Source organism: Rana temporaria, chromosome 7, assembly GCF_905171775.1.
Source record: "Rana temporaria chromosome 7, aRanTem1.1, whole genome shotgun sequence".
In the NCBI taxonomy this organism is placed as follows: Eukaryota; Metazoa; Chordata; class Amphibia; order Anura; family Ranidae; genus Rana; species Rana temporaria.
The window spans coordinates 12,558,685-12,575,926 of NC_053495.1; positions in this window are offsets into that span (position 1 = coordinate 12,558,685).

Sequence of the window (17,242 nt, forward strand, 5' to 3'; positions counted from 1 at the left end):
GAAGTTTTGTATCCCGTTACATCTGGCTTAAAAGTAACACAGCGTTTCATAAAAAGAACATCATCCCAACAGTCAGACATGGTGGTGGTAGTGCGATGGTCTGGGGCTGCTTTGCAGCTTCAGGACCTTGATGACTTGCCAAAATTGTTGGAACCATAAATTCTGTGCTCTACCAAAAAATCCTGAAGGAGAATGTCCGTCCATCAGTTCCTAAGCTCAAGCGCACTTGGGTTATGCAGCAGGACAGTGATCCGAAACACACCAGTGAATGGGCTCTGAATGGCCAAAAAAACAAAATAAAAAAAGGTTATGGAGTGGCCTAGTCAAAGTCCAGACTTAAATCCAATTGAGATGCTGTGGCATGACTTTAAACAGGCCATTCATGCTGGAAAACCCTCCAATGTGGCTGAATTAAAACAATTATGCAAAGAAGATCGGGCCAAAATTGCTCCACAGCGATGTGAAACATTCATTGCCAGTTATCACAAATGATTGATTGCAGTTGTTGCCGTCAAGGGTGGCGCAACCAGTTATTAGGTTTGGGGGGACAATTACTTTTTCACATAGGATCAGGCAGATATAAGCCATAACATATTAAAAGAGAAGTATGACCGCCTTGGCCCCTGGGCCTTTTGGCATATCGCACTGCCCCCCGGCCACGGCTGGGGAGACGGTGGTAATTTGTAATTAGTTCCTTTAACAGTATGTTTTCTACTATGTGCTTTATGTATACGTTTGCTTTATGTCCATATCCCCTGCGTGGGAATTTGTCGATTGTTTTTCCTCTTTTTTATATATTTTAATAAAAATATTGTACCAGAAAAGAGAAGTATGGCCAAACTTGGACATACTTCTCTTTTAGGTTAGAGGAGTGCACTTGCAATGTATTTATGCACTCCCATGACCCAGATTCACCCAACAGCGGTCTAAAGCCCGCTGTCAGCTGACATCACAGAGCCAATCCAGGCGCCCCCCCTCCACCCTATGGCCACATGCGGTATTGCATGCCATTGAAGTCAATGCAGAACAAATTATTTACGTTTCCATTGACTTCAATGAAAAAACTTGCTTTCATATGCAAGTACTTTGGATTACGAGCATTCTCCTGGAACGGATTATGCTCGTAATCCGAGGTTCCACTGTACATTGTAGACAGGAAGTGGCTTCAAAGACTCTACCGGAGATCAGGAGTACTAAGGTGCAAAAATGAAAAAAAAAAAAGGGTGAAAGTAGTAGTAGTAAGTATTTTTTTTTTTCTTAAACCGAAGTTGCTTACGATACACAGTGCTAGCAAACAAATTGTATTTTTAGGTCGGGTTTACGTGTACTTCTAACCCTTCCCTACTCTACCAAAAAATAACATTTAAAAAACTTTTTGGCTACGGTTCTTCTTTAAGTGTTTTTCCTAGAGCCATGTCTCAGAGTTGCGGGCCTACAGAATATTGTGAGGATGGACCTTACAAAAAAGCCACCACACTCCATAGCGCTTCTTCAGTGTCTCTACAGCCTTGATTCCAGCATCACACACACACACCATTGACCCGTCCATAATGCCACGGATGTTGCTTGTTGTAGATTCCACATCATGTTTTCTGTGTGTGCCAAACTTTGCCTTGCGCCAAATGCTGTACGAAATCCCCCCCTCCCCATATCATGTCCCAGGCCTCCCTCGCCAGTGCAGTATTCACACTTTATGGTTTATGCCAATTTAAGTATTTCTATAGGGTCTTATTTTTATGAGTAGACATCAAATGTAAACTAAAAGAAACTTGCAATAAAAATTCAATGAAACAAAAATATGGTGGTGTTTTTCTTTTGCATTAAATTTGCTTAAAGTGGTAGTCAGCCCTCCTATCGTTTTCAGCCAAGGAAGCGGCCATCTTGGCCCCTGTTTAATCTACAACTGCCATGATGATGCACATGTGATCAGTTATGACACTGGCCATTGGATGGTTTGACAGTTTGGTTGAGAGCCCATGGGAGTGTTACATTTCCGGCACGTACCTGAAAGGTAACTGTTTTATGGATGGGTTTACTTCCGCTTTAAAGCGGAACTTTACCCATAACATACATACAAACGATTGGTTCAAGTAAATGATGCCCCTCTTGTCACATCCAGGTGTGACAGGGAGGCCACACTGGCCCACTGGAGCAGGGGGCAAGGTCGCCATTGCATCCACTGTAGCTATGCCCATGCACAGTGCTGAGAATAGAGAGCAACTGAGCATGTGCAGAGCAGGGTGAGACAGTGCCCCATCGGAGGCACATATTTTTAATGTTTTACATAAAACCTGCAAAAGGGACCAGCCTCAAGTGATCTATCAGAACATCATTTTGTGACTAATGTTCCACTTTAGGGATGAACTCAGGACACACAAGAAATCTTCACTTTACCACTTAAGACCCGGACCTTTAGGCAGCTAAAGGACCCGGACAGTTTTTGCGATTCGGCACTGCGTCGCTTTAACTGACAATTGCGCGGTCGTGCGACGTGGCTCCCAAACAAAATTGGCGTCCTTTTTTCCCCACCAACAGAGCTTTCTTTTGGTGGTATTTGATCACCTCTGCGGTTTTTATTTTTTGCAAATATAAACAAAAATAGAGCGACAATTTTGAAAGAAATGCATCAGGCGCATAGATACGACGGCCGGACTCAGAGATACGACGGCGTATCAGGAGATACGCCGTCGTATCTTCTTTATGAATCCGGCCCCTAGATACGCCGATTCAGAAACGTACGTGCGCCCGGCGCATTTTTTTTTTACGTTGTTTACGTACGTCTTTTTCCGGTGTAAAGTTAGTCGAACAAATAGCTGGCCTAGCCAATGTTAAGTATGGCCGTCGTTCCCGCGTTGAAATTTGAAAATTTTACGTCGTTTGCGTAAGTCGTCCGTGAATGGGGCTGGACGTAATTTACGTTCACGTTGAAACCAATACGTCCTTGCGGCGTACTTTGGAGCAATGCACACTGGGATATGTCCACGAAGGGCGCATGCGTCTCTGACTTACGGCGGCGTAGCGTATATGCGATACGCTACGCCGCCTCAAAATTAAGCCGCCCTACCTGAATCCAGCTATTTATTTCCATTGAAAGGCCTGGAACACGGCTCTAGTCTGCACAAATAAACATCATCCTTCTTTATTGCGCCATTTAGCAAATGAAGCCGTAATGGTCTCTGTTTTATCTGCAGACTGAGAATCCTCGTGATCACGAAGTTTTGCTGAAAGAGGGGGAAAAAAATGAAGAGGAATAATGACCATCCTGTGGATAAAATGGCAATTTAACATTCTGAGTCATACTACATAAGAAAAGCACAGCGCTTGAAAGATGTACTGGAAAAAAAATTAGGAAAAAAAAAGAAAGAAAACGCGTGTATTATCAGTTCAAAAAAGAAAGAAAATGGGCCCATTATCAAAAAATACAGATAAGGCAATAATGAGAAATCTACCAGTTCATCCAATTTAGAATCTCAGTTCGCAATTAAAGTGGACCTTCAGTAATTTTTTCATCTTTCCATCTATTAAATCTTCTGCCCTTGTTGTTCTTGTTTTAACTTTGGATAGTAAAACATATTTTTCTTTTCTGCCAGTAAATATCTTAAAGCCCACTTCCTGTTTCTTGTCTGGTCATTAGCCTAGGCTTATGACGTCATGCACAGCTCTCTCTCTCTCACTCTCCTGAGAGTTTGCCAGGAAGAGGGGGAATGAGTCATAAGAGGGCCAATGGGAGCTGCAGGTAGGCTTGCACCCCCTGTCCGGGATTCACCCGGACAGTCCGGGTTTTGAATCACGTGTCCGGGGTTCAGGCTGACCCATTATTCAGAACGGACTGTGGCTCCCCAAGTAACCAAGATAGTTCCACGTGTAGCGCTACCCCCGCAGGAGCCGCTGGTTTGCTGTTGGGATCGGCATATTTAAGTTACCTTAGTGTTGTCTAGGGGTGCAGTTGAAGAACAGAGCAGCGAGCGAATGTCCAGACAATGAATAAAGGTTTTCCAATGCTTTATTTCCAGGCCAACATCAACATCACATAGGAAGGAAAGGTTGATGAAGCAAGGGAGAACTTTGCAGTATCAGGCCTGGATATGAACCGAGCAATCCTGCTCTCAGTAGTATCAATTACAGTTCGTCGCCACTCTAGCCAGAGTGGGTGAAGTGCCCCCGGACAGACTTCTGCCACGAGCCTGGCAGCCGAAGTGTCACTTTAGATAGCTGGGAGGAACAGGTCTCTCTCACGGACCCGGCTCTAGGGCCTCTGCCACAGGCCTAGTACTTTGAGTGAGCTAAATGGACGAATTGAGCGAATCCTCCGAGTACATTTTAGCGTAGGTCACCAGATGACAGCAAAGTGTACCTGTCAGCACTCTGGTCACCAGATCCCCGATGGTTCGTTCAAGCCCTGTTGGACAACCTGCCTCCGGGTTCTCCTCAAGCCAGGGATGGACTGGCCATTGGGACTACAGGGAGTTTCCCGGTGGGCGGATGGCTCAGTGGGCCGGCTTCAGTGACAGAGGACCGCTGTCCCCCTCCGCTCCTCTGTCTCTCCCTTCCCGCAGCGCTCACCTCCTCTACCCTCCCTGCAGCACTCACCTGGGGGGAACAGAGAAGCAGGGGGAGGACCAGAGAAGCAGGGGCGACGACAGAGGAGCAGGGGGGACGACAGAGGAGCATGGGGAAGGGGACAGACAGCTGACTCAACAGCTATGGCCTGGGAGTTTCTCACTTCTGCCTAATCTTGTTCCATAAAGCGGGGCACCAAACTGATTATTTTCCCCGGGTGAAATAATGTCTAGCTTCCCCAACGGTACTGCCTATAAAAGTACCAGTACCAGTCGTTCTACTCTAATAAAGTAGAACGGCTAGTGGCTAGTGAAGGGGGAGAGGGGGCTTGGGTGGCTAGTGAAGGGGAAGAGGGGGTTTGGGGGTGCGGGAGTTGTCCGGCCACCATGGGAGAGACCTGTCAAAGTGGGCCAGTCTGGATGAAGTCCAGGGCCAAATTTTTGTCCCAGTCCAGCCCTGCCTCAAGCCAACCCCCCAATTCGAACGGCACCCAGCCTGGGATCCTCTCAATGGAACTGGGGACCCAGTGAGTCACTGGGGCCCCTCTCGGCAACGTAGAGCTCCGCGTAGCACTTGACCCCGGCCTGGAAGGCCATCGCCGGGGTCCGTTGGATGCGCGCACCCTAAAGGTGGATGCCGCACCTGGAACCTGGAACCCGCGGGAAGAACCAATAAAGATGGCGTCTGCCACAGATATACCCCTCCCCAGCATGCTCCGCGAGGGAAAACTCCTCTAATTGGCTGCTGGGGAGAAGTGGCTCTGCCAGAACCCCTCTAGCGCCACCTGTCGCCCAGGGGTGGAAACAACACCCCTGGAGCGCAGACTGACCCACAGGACAGTTCAGGAATGACAGCAGCCCAAATTTAACACAGTCACGAATGGGAGCAAAATAACTCTCCCATTTCCCACTAACTTTAGCGTAGTGCCCATACTAAAAAGTAAGGGGGCGCTACACACACAAATCTGTTGCTGTTCGGGAGCTGCGGGCGGCTGTCTGGGGGCAGGTTTGGCATCACTGGGGGGGCAGGGCGATGATGTCAACAAGAGCAAATTGGCCACACCCACTGTTTGCTGCGGCACGCTATGTACACCACATTACTGCTCTCCTTGGGGCACCCAGAGGCCGCTAAAGTGTTCGGGTTTGGCATGAAGAGAAGGTGGCAACACTAGCTGCAGGGCTGTAGAGCTGGAGGTGTGTGTCTGTGTAAATTCAGGAAGTGAACATCCAGCAGCTTCAGCTATTATATATTATTATCATATATTATTATTATTATACATTATGGGCTAGATTCAGCAACGATTTACGTCGGCCTATCCATAGATACGCCGCGTAAATTCAAAGCTGCGCTGGCGTATCTTCTTTCTGTTTTCAGAAAGAAAGATACGCCGACATTAGCCTAAGATACGACTGGCATAAGTCTCTTACGCCGTCGTATCTTAGGGTGCATTCTCACGCTGGCCGCTAAGTGACCCCCCCCCCCCCCCGTCGTTTTCAGGGTAGAGTATGCAAATTACCTAGTTACGCCGATTCAGAAACGTACGCGTGCCTGGCGGTAGTTTTTTACGTCGTTTGCGTAAGGCTTTTTCGGCGTAACGTTGCTCCTGCTATTAGGTGAATGAATGAATGAATGAATGAATGAATGAATGAAAAAATTTATATAGCGCGGCACATGCGAACTGAATCGCCTCTGGGCGCTTGTTGTTTGTGTCTCATGCCTATCAGAAAAGCAGGGTTTTGATCTGCCTTCTGAAGGACAGGTGGTTTTGCTCCAACCGAATGCTGGTTGGTAAAGCATTCCAAAGCCTGGGGCCCTGGAAAGCAAACCTTCTTTCTCCTTTGGACTTGTATTTGGTTTTAGGAACCTTGACCAGATTTTGGTCGGTGGATCGCAGAATGCGGTTGCAATTGTGCGGTTTGATCTTGTCGCATAGATATCTAGGAGCCTTCCCATGGATGCACTTATGTGTCAGGCAGAGTGCTTTAAATGCAATTCTGTCTTTCACTGGCAACCAGTGAAGGGATCTCAATGAAGGTGAGATTGATTCCCAAGATTTTTTCCCAGTCACCAGTCTAGCGGCCGTATTCTGTACGACTTGAAGACGAGCGATTTGGTACTTGGGTAGCCCGAGATAAAGGGCATTTGCATAGTCCAGTCTGGAATTCACGATTGTTCCCACCACGACTGCTACGTCTTCTTTGGGGATAAATGGAATCAGTCTGCGTAGTAGGCGCATCAAATGGTGCGCCCCGCTGACTACTGACCCTATTTGTGCGTCCATTGTCATGAAGGTGTCAAACGTGACTCCCAGACTTTTGACTTTGGAGCTAGGGGAGATGATTTGTCCCAGGATGGGAGATGGTGTCCAGTTTGTTGTCGGTTGTTTCTTCCAACTGGCATCGAAGATAAAGAGTTCAGTTTTAGCGCTATTGAGTTTGAGATAACTCTTAGTCATCCAGTTTTCTATTGAAGAGAGACATTTCTCTAATCTGAGATGATGATCCTTTTTATGGCAGATGCGAAAATACAACTGCGTGTCGTCTGCATAAGAGTGATAGAGTAGTTCTTGGCTACCGATAATATCAAAGAGAGGACGAAGATAGATATTAAACAGCACCGGTGATAGGGGGGATCCTTGGGGGACCCCACATGGCACCGTGCGTTTTTCTGAGGTGAAGGATCCCAGTTTCACTGTTTGTGATCGGTTTCCGAGAAAAGAGGAGAACCATGGTAAGGCATCTTCTGAGACTCCGGCGACTTCTGTTAGTCGTCTCAGTAGCAATTTATGGTCTACTGTGTCAAAAGCTGCGCTTAGGTCCAGCAGAACCAGGAGACACGATTCTCCTTCGTCTGCGGCCTCGAGCGCATCGTCCCATATTTTCAGTAAGGCCGTTTCTGTACCGTGTCCGGGACGGAACCCGGATTGAAATGGATCGAGTAGGTTGTGGGTGTCCAGATGCTGTTGCAGCTGATTTACCACCACTTTCTCCATTATCTTGGACAGAGCATTTAGACCTGTTATGGGACGGCGGTGAGTTGGGTCCATAGGATCCAAATTAGGTTTTTTCAAGATCGGCAGGATTGTGCCCTCTTTCAGCAGGGAAGGCACTATGCCTTCCTTAAATGACTGATTTATAAGCTGCGTGATCGGAGGCGCCAGGATGTCGGCACATTCCTTCAGTAGCTTGGTGGGAATGATGTCATTGGGTGCTGTGCTGTTGCGCAGTGCACCAATGAATTTTTTTGTGGTATCGATGGAGATGGGTTCCAAAGTGAACTTAGTTGATTGTAGAGGCGTTCCGTCGGTGTATTGATTGAAGAGGGGGCTGAGTGGAGTATTGTTTTGCCGAATACTTACCCGAATTTTTTCAATTTTGTTGATGAAGAAATCCGATAGTTCATTGCAGAACTCTTGGGTGTCTGAAGTGGGAACTTCAAGACATCCCGGATTCATGGTCTGGGTGACCATCCTGAAGAGTTCGCGTGGGCGATTCCTTGCGCTGTTAATTACCATAGAAAAGTGCAGTTTTTTGGCTTTGAAAATTTCCTTGTGATATCGTGTTGTTACTGCTTTGTAGAAGTTGAGGCGGTCTTCTGAAGGACTTCTTTTCCAGGCGGCTTCCGCCCTTCTGCGCTCTTGCTTCAATAGCGACAGCTGGTTATTGAACCAGCTGGACTTTTTTGCCCGGCTGCGGAGTTTGCGCTTTGGTGCTGCTAAGTCGGCTGACTGTAGCAGAGCTGCATTTATGGCATCCAAAGTATCTGAGGCTGCTAGCTGAGGAGGAATAGCCCCAATTCGGTTTCCCAGGGTAGATCTGAAGAGTTCCGAGTGGAGCTTCTTCTGAGATCTAGCCCAGTGTGTTGTCACCGGCTTGGGTACTTTCATGACTAGTGAAGTTCTGGGAATTATGAAGCTAATTGCATGGTGGTCTGTCCATGGCAAAGGTTCATTTCCCAAAATGTTTATTTTCAGATTTTGTCTGAAAATTAGGTCGAGTGTGTGACCTGAGGCATGCGTGGGACCGCATACAAGTTGCTGAAGTCCTAATCCTTCCAGGTGGTCGATGCAGGCCTCCGCGATGGGATCCTGTGAGGAGGTGGCGCAGCCAATGTTAAGTATGGACGTCGTTCCCGCTTCAAAATTTGAATTTTTTGCGTCGTTTGCGTAAGTCGTTCGCGAATAGGGCTGGACGTAATTTACGTTCACGTCGAAACCAATGACGTCCTTGCGACGTCATTTGAAGCAATGCACACTGGGATATGTACACGGATGGCGCATTCGCCGTTCGTAAAACACGTCAATCACGTCAGGTCATCACATTAGCATAAAACACGCCCCCCCTTCCACATTTGAATTACGCGGGCTTATGCCGGCCCCATTTACGCTATGCCGCTGCAACTTACGGAGCAAGTGCTTTGTGAATACTGCACTTGCCGCTGCGGCGGCGTAGCATAAATAAGATTAGCTGCGCCGCCGTAAGAAGGGGCGCAGCTACCTGAATCTAGCCCTTTATATATATATATATATATATATATATATATATATATATATATATATAAAATTATTATTATTATTATTATTATTATATTATATTATTATTATATTGTATTATATTATATTATTTTGTTCAGCCCTATATTATTTTAGTATTATTTGCAATTTTTTTCCCCACGAAAGTGGAGTTATCCTTTAAGGCATTTTCGGACTGTGATTGTTTCAAATCCCATTGAATCTCTGAAAACAAAATAAAGTTTATGTTAGGGATTATTACAGAAAATGTCTCATAATGGTACAATTTACATTTCACTCCATTGATCCATTTCATTAAACAACTGATTTGGGACAGGATGAGAATTACGTTGAACGGGGTAAGTAGTTACACAAAATCAATTGAGCTGCTAAATGGCCGGCCTTTTGGGGACCAGCCGCTTTCTGCAAACAAGAAGTAGATGTTAATTATTTCCATTATTTGTACATCACTTAAATAATGCAAAACTAAAACAAATAGATGTAATTAAATTTTGAACTTGGAACCCCCTGGCAATTTATTGTTTACAGAACGTTTTATTGTGTTTAGATAAAATGATGGAGGACAATCCTTCTGTTAAGTTGCCTAAACATTTTTGGAGATGTCACGGGATATGGTGACGTTACAAAGTAAAGACCGTTGAAATTTCTACTTAAAGTGGAAGAAAAGTCTAAAGCCAGCCATAGATGGATCAAAATTTGGCCGGTTCAACAGGGATTGGCTGAATCTTAAACTGTCTACCAGCAATTCCTGCAGGGGAGAAGAGGGAACACCGACAATGGCTGGGCCATGGGAGCTTATGGGTGACATCACAGTGCTGGAATTCCCAGCCATGTCGAGTGCTCACTGAGCTGAAGTGATAGGATCCGGACCAGAGCAGATATGAAATAGGTAGGTATGCACATCTGCGCTAAAAACACATAGCCAGATTCAGAGACGTTTACGCCGGCGTATCTGTCGTGACTCTGAATCTGCGCCGTCGTACATTTAAGTGTATTCTCAAATTGAGATACACTTAAATGTAGCTAAGACACGACTGCCTGCGCCGTCGTATCTTAGCTGTCTAGTTCCGCCGGCCGCTAGGGACGTGAACGCTGATTTACGCCTAGAATGCGTAAATTAGCGAGATACGCCTATTCACGAACGTACGCTTGCCCGTCGCAGTAAAGATACGCCGTTTACATAAGGCCTTTTTGGGCGTAAAGTTAGTCGAACAAAAAGCTGGCCTAGCCAATGTTAAGTATGGACGTCGTTCCCGCGTCGAATTTTTAAATTTTTACGTTGTTTGCGTAAGTCGTCCGTGAATGGGGCTGGACGTAATTTACGTTCACGTCGAAACCAATACGTCCTTGCGGCGTACTTTATTTAGAGCAATGCACACTGGGATATGTCCACGGACGGGCGCATGTGCCGTTCGTTAAAAACGTCAATCACGTCGGGTCACGAGTCATTAACATAAAACACGCCCCCCTGTTCCTCATTTGAATTAGGCGTGCTGAGGCCGGCCCATTTACGCTACGCCGCCGTAACTTAGGAGGCAAGTGCTTTGTGAATACAGCACTTGCCTCTCTGACTTACGGCGGCGTAGCGTATATGCGATACGCTACGCCGCCTCAAAGTTAAGCCAGTCTTTCTGAATCTGGCTAACATGTTTTTTTCACGTTCAGCTGCGTTTTTACATTAGCGTTATTGCGCATTTTCCCATGTTTTTTGGCGTTATCACTTTTGGGAATTTTTTCGTTAAAAACTCTCTTTATAATGTAAAAACGCCCAGAAACGTCAAACGTGGCTTGACGCGTTTATCTGCGTTTTTTGGCGTTTTTAATTTTTTCAGCTAGTTTTTACTGCTCCTGGAAGCACGGGCTGTTGTTTTTCTCTACTGTTCCTAAACGCATATGCCTCCAAATGCCTCTGGCAGTTTATGTGTGCATGGACACATAGGCTAACATGGAGGGGCTTTTAGAGGCAGTTTAAAAGAAGTCAAACGCCCCTAACAGCAGCTGTAAAAACGTCCTGTGTGCATGAGCCCCTAAGAAAAACAAATCTTCAAAACAAAAAAAAAGAATGTCCCTTACATTGGTGATCAGTGGGAAGAATGATCCTTACATTGGTGATCAGTGAGAAGAATGTTCCTTACATTGGTGATCAGTGGGAAGAATGCTCCTTACATTGGTGATCAGTGGGAAGAATGTCCCTTACATTGGTAATCAGTGGGAAGAATGTTCCTTACATTGGTGATCAGTGGGAAGAATGCCCCTTACATTGGTGGTCAGTGGGAAGAATGTTCCTTACATTGGTGATCAGTGAGAAGAATGTTCCTTACATTGGTGATCAGTGGGAAGAATGCTCCTTACATTGGTGGTCAGTGAGAAGAATGTTCCTTACATTGGTGATCAGTGGGAAGAATGTTCCTTACATTGGTGATCAGTGGGAAGAATGTTCCTTACATTGGTGATCAGTGGGAAGAATGTTCCTTACATTGGTGATCAGTGAGAAGAATGTTCCTTACATTGGTGATCAGTGGGAAGAATGTTCCTTACATTGGTGATCAGTGGGAAGAATGTTCCTTACATTGGTGATCAGTGGGAAGAATGTTCCTTACATTGGTGATCAGTGGGAAGAATGCTCCTTACATTGGTGATCAGTGGGAAGAATGCTCCTTACATTGGTGATCAGTGAGAAGAATGTCCCTTACATTGGTGGTTAGTGGGAAGAATGCTCCTTACATTGGTGATCAGTGGGAAGAATGTTCCTTACATTGGTGATCAGTGAGAAGAATGTCCCTTACATTGGTGATCAGTGAGAACAATGCTCCTTACATTGGTGATCAGTGGGAAGAATGTTCCTTACATTGGTGATCAGTGAGAAGAATGCTCCTTACATTGGTGATCAGTGGGAAGAATGTTCCTTACATTGGTGATCAGTGAGAAGAATGTCCCTTACATTGGTGATCAGTGGGAAGAATGCCCCATAAATAGGTGGTCATATGGAAACATTCTCTGTACAGATTGCTTAAAAAGATCATTTTTGTCAGTGGTTACTTATGTGAGAGGCAGAAATTGTTCATACTTCTGATTTTGATCATCACTTGCAATTACCATGCTGTCTCTGCTCTGTAACAAAGTGATAACGAGCAACTCAGGCAATCAAAGGCACTCATTATTTCCATGGGAGCGGATCCCTTATGTGTGTGCCACTGTATTTGATGAGAATTGCGGCAGGTCTCAGCACGAGTTGCGTAAGGTTGGGCAGATATCTTCCCACTTGTCATTCCCAAGGATATGTCTACCTGCCTGTGGCCAGCCACATACATTTAAAAGCCATAAAATCCATACTTCAGTGATTTATTACAGGTCTGTGAGAGATCACAGTCCATTAAGCAAAAGCAATGAAGGAACAGCCATGCCAAACTCAAATTGCCTGTCCAGCACAATTCTGAAAAAATTGTACGCATAAGGGGGTTCCTTTTAGTGTGGTCAACAGTGGCGGTGCATCCATAGTGGGCGCAGGAGCACTGCCCCCTCCAATAAACAATACATAGATTCATGCATTGCATGAATCTATGTATTGTCGCCACTGCCGCCCACTATTCAGGTGTCCGGGCCCCTCTTGAGCGCCGGCCATTTGAATAACAGCAGTGGGTGTGTTTTGGAAGTGCCTGATTACAACCAAGAGGCTCTAATAGGCTTCCTGATTGGAGCCTGCGAGCTCTAATCGGCTTTCAAATGGTTAAACAGAGGGCGCATGGCTGTGCGTTCCCTGTTTAAACAGTGCTGTGTTAGACCTCTCAGCCAATCAGGAGCACCGGGTCTGGTTACCGGTCACCTGATTGGCTGAAGCGACAGGCGAGCAGAGATGACATCGAGGGAACATGGAGGAGTATGGCCTACCCGAGAAAGGTAAGTGCCGGGCGGGGCAAACTGGATGCATTTGATGGAGCAAACTGGCGGTATTTGAGGGGGCAAACATGGCGGCATTTGAGGGGGCAAACATGGCAGCATTTGAGGGGGCAAAGTGGCTGTATTTGAGGGGCAAAGTGGCTGCATATAAAACTGACAAGTCCACTTTAATGTTTTGAGTACCAAAGATCTCAGTACTATCTGCCAGTGCCCAGTAACCTCCTGGGATAATGCATGAAGGCAATGTTCACCTTTTCCCCCTGTTTAGTTCTCCTCACCAATGGTGTCTTCCATTTTTTTTTTTGTAGGAATGACAAGTGCACTTTAATTCTTCAAGGTCAGTAGTACAACCCACCAGTGCCCAGTAACCTTCTGGGATAATGCATGAAGGCAATGGTTTCCTTCTCCCCTCTACTTCTCCTCACCAACGGTGCCTTCTATTTCTTATGTTGTAGAAATGACAGGTCCACTTTAATTTTTTTACTTGTTTTATTTATTTATTATCCCTACATCTCTCTCTCTCCTCTATTAATGAAATCTCCACTGCCTGACACAGTAAAATAAAAATAGTCGACTGAAAAGAGGATCTGTAATTATCCCGCAGCACCCAGACGAGTCGAGAAAAAACATGCAACAACAAAAGAGTCATCTTGTGTTATGACAAGCTTTGTAGTCTTTGTGACGACTCTCTCTGATTGCAAAACACAGCCGTGAAAGCTAACAAAGAGCAGAAGGACGCCACGGCGCTCTGTACTCAAAAGCCGCCTTACCGCTGAAGCGGGCGTTTTCAAAGGACTTGCGATTCTAACTTCCTGCAGCGAGGGAATGTTTAATTCAAAGGCACCTGGGGATCTTATCATATTACTTTTTGTATAATTAGGGATGTGGCGGCCAATTATTCCGCATGGCCATGGCATTCTTAATAAACAGAGAGAGATAATAATGGACTGAAATTCTATCAGGGCCCTCTCCAGCCTAGTCCTGGGATAATTTTTTGGGGGTGTGTGGAAGGGGGGGAGAAGGCAGCTAAAAAGTGTTCCTGTCATCCAAGTGTAGCACCCTCTACCGTAGGTAGGTGATAGAGTTAGATTTTTGGCCTGTGAACGTAAATTTAGGCAGGCCTAGATTTCAGCTAGGCCTATTTGTTTTGATCTGTGGGGCTGGGAGTGGTTTAGAGCAGGCTGGTGACTCACAGGCAGTTTCACTTCTTGGTTACCTCCCTCTGGCTCTCAAAATATTCTGGAAGCAGAGGAGGGGAAGAGAGTTGGAGCTGTCTGGGGTGAGATAATAAGGAGCCCTGACCAATCCCCAACTAGGCAGGGGGCAGGCGTCCTTAAATACCTTGGGTCAGCCCAGCTGTGGAAGAGTTGTTTGAGTGGAAGAACTGAGAGATGGAGTGTTAGGCTGTCGGGGTCTTGGAGGGAAGCCCTTCCTTCTCTGAGCTGACCGCTCATTTGTCGGCTAATTGCCAACTCCTATCTCTCCACAGTTTTTTTTTTTTAAAAGCCCATGGCGTGTGAAACACACCCAAAAACTCCACCCGGTGCCAAAAAAATGTGCACTCACATAAAGAGTGAAACACAAAAACGTGCAAACGGGTGTTACACTTGTCCTCCATAAAGAAGGACCTGACCCTGATCCCCCGGGGCGTTAGGCTCCAGATGGGGACTGAGGTACTTCACTTGGTCCATCTGGCCGAAACCAGACGGACCCCATTCTTTGGAGGGTCTGCCGAAACAGAACCCACCCAAGTACTAGGTAGGGCTCCCCCGAAGGGAGACCCCATGAGAGCAGGCGAACTAAGCCAGAAGGCCATGTCCACCCCCTCCCAAGACGTTCAGGGCAGGCCTGAGGACCTACACCCTACTAATCACACAGTGACAAAACGTGTAACATACCAAACTAAAAAAGACATAAAAGTGACGCACACGGGATAAATAAAAAGAAAGTGGGGGAGAAGAAAGATGAGGAAAGTGAAAAGTGACCATCGTGCAAAACGATGGGCGGCCCTATCTTTACAGTGACTCACCTGTTGATGATCCTGCTCGGCAGTCCTGCCTACTTAAGCCGTCCACCTCAGATGATCTCTGCCTTCGCCTTGGTCAACATCACAGAGACTATCTCCTGCGTTCCTGTTGAAGACTTGCTTGGCTGACGTTCCTTCTTGCTCCAGATCCTGCTTGCTGTTCTACTACGTTCATCTTTGGTTCTCTGACATTTGGATTGGCTGACTATCCGATCCGGTTCCTGAACTCTTGCTATGTTTTGACTTTGCTTACTGTGTTTATCTTTTTATTATTATTATTAAACAAGTGTGATTTAACTGTACTTCTGTCTCGGTCTGATTCATGGAAGGGGGCAAATCCTTACAGGGGTGAAGTGGTTAATGATTGTTTTTTCATGCATTGGTAGCTAAAAGCAGAGTTCCACCCAAAAGTGGAACCTCCGCTTATCTGCTTCCTCCCCACTCCAAAGTCACATTTGGCACCTTTTAGGGGGAGGCGCGTACCCTTTCACCGTTTCGGGGAACCACTGTCCCTCGGAAGTTCGGCCACCCTCCTCCTTCCTCTTCCGCCGGGCCAGTTAGAAAGCACAGTGCGCTTTGCGCAGTAGGGAACTGGCTGTGAAGTCGAAAGGCTTCACTGCCAGTTTCCCTTACCTTCAATGGCAGCGGCAGCACCCAAGAGCCGATCTGAAAATCGTCTGGGATGCCGACATCGCAGGAACCCTGGACAGGTAAGTGCCCTAATATTAAAAGTCAGCAGTATATGTAGCTACTAACTTTACATTTTGGAGGGGTGGAAGTCTCCAGTGTCAGTTAGTTTGGTCAGTACTAGAGCAGCAGTATTTCCAGCTGGCCAGTCTACTCAGGCCAAACTGCACAATCTGAAACCATCTAACGTTTTTATACAAATAACCAATTCCCTTTCCTCTGTCCTTGAGACAACACTACAAAGCCTTCACAACCTCCTTCATCTTCTACTTCAGGTCCTGCCATCTCATTACTAATTTAATGGATGGAGAAATAGAGTCTCCAACAAAGTCATCCTGGAAATGTATGCCCACTGCCAGCATGGAATCCTCTACACTTCAAACCCAAAGCCGGAGACTTTTATTCAAGCGGGCACGCCACTAATTGTCTGCGTCCCTTTCTGTAGGTCAGCCAGCAGCCCACATCACAGGAAGGCCGGGGTGGATATGCTGTTAAAACTGCTTTAGAGATGCTAAATTAAAAAATATATATTAACCTGACAGCTGCCAGACCGCCGTGACAGAATATGTGGGAAATATTGATTCCTCGTTTTCTGTGTTCTTTATCCTTGCTTATATTCTCTCTATCTTTTTCTCTCCCACATTCTCTTTCTTTTTCTTTTTTTTATCCGTTCTTTCTTTCTAGTACTATCATACTTTCTCATATTCTGTTCTCTCTCTTCTCTCATAATCTATTTTAGTGTTTTCTATATATGCTTACTCTATGAACCAGTAGCAAATACAATTCTAAATCTAGGAGAGAAGCCAATTGAAAAGACTACAAATTGGCCTGGGCAAAACTACTGTCTAGGAGAGCTAAACTTAGTAGACACCTCTGATGACAGTGTGGCTACATACTCTACCTTAATATTATTTTTCTCTCTATATCTTTTTATGTTTCAATATTTTTTATTAAAGTTTCATATAGGAAATACAACAAGAATATCTCATCTTTTCATCGTACAATATACAACCAAATGCAGGGAATAGCATGGTGGTTCTTCAGTAACGTTAAAGAGTCTCTTCTGTGTCGCAGATATCACCCGATAAGACCCAATCAGATGGGCTAAGCACTGGTAACAGTGCTATTTTCCAGCCCTATCGGGTCCTCTACCCGCTGGGAGAAGACGGCTCCCACCCTATCCAGAGGGGGAGCCCGACTCGCCTACCCACGCGGGTATCGACAGGGCCGATCCTAGGCAGGGTGCACAGGGTGCATTGCACCCAGGCGCCTGCAGAGGTGGGGGCGCCGAACATCTAACAGACTCTCTAACAGAAGCCCTCTCTGTGTCCATCACAGAGGCCCCTCTCCAGGTCCCCAATAAAGCACTCTGCTTCTCTTCTTGTATTTTGTTTATTGTTAAGAGATCATGTAAGGATCCCAGGTTAATGAAGACTACGTGGGGGAGCACTGCTGTGGTTGAGTGATTGCCATAGAAACATTTGTAAAGGGAGGAGTTAGTAAAATGATGACGCCCATGTGGGGGCGCTAGAAATATTTCT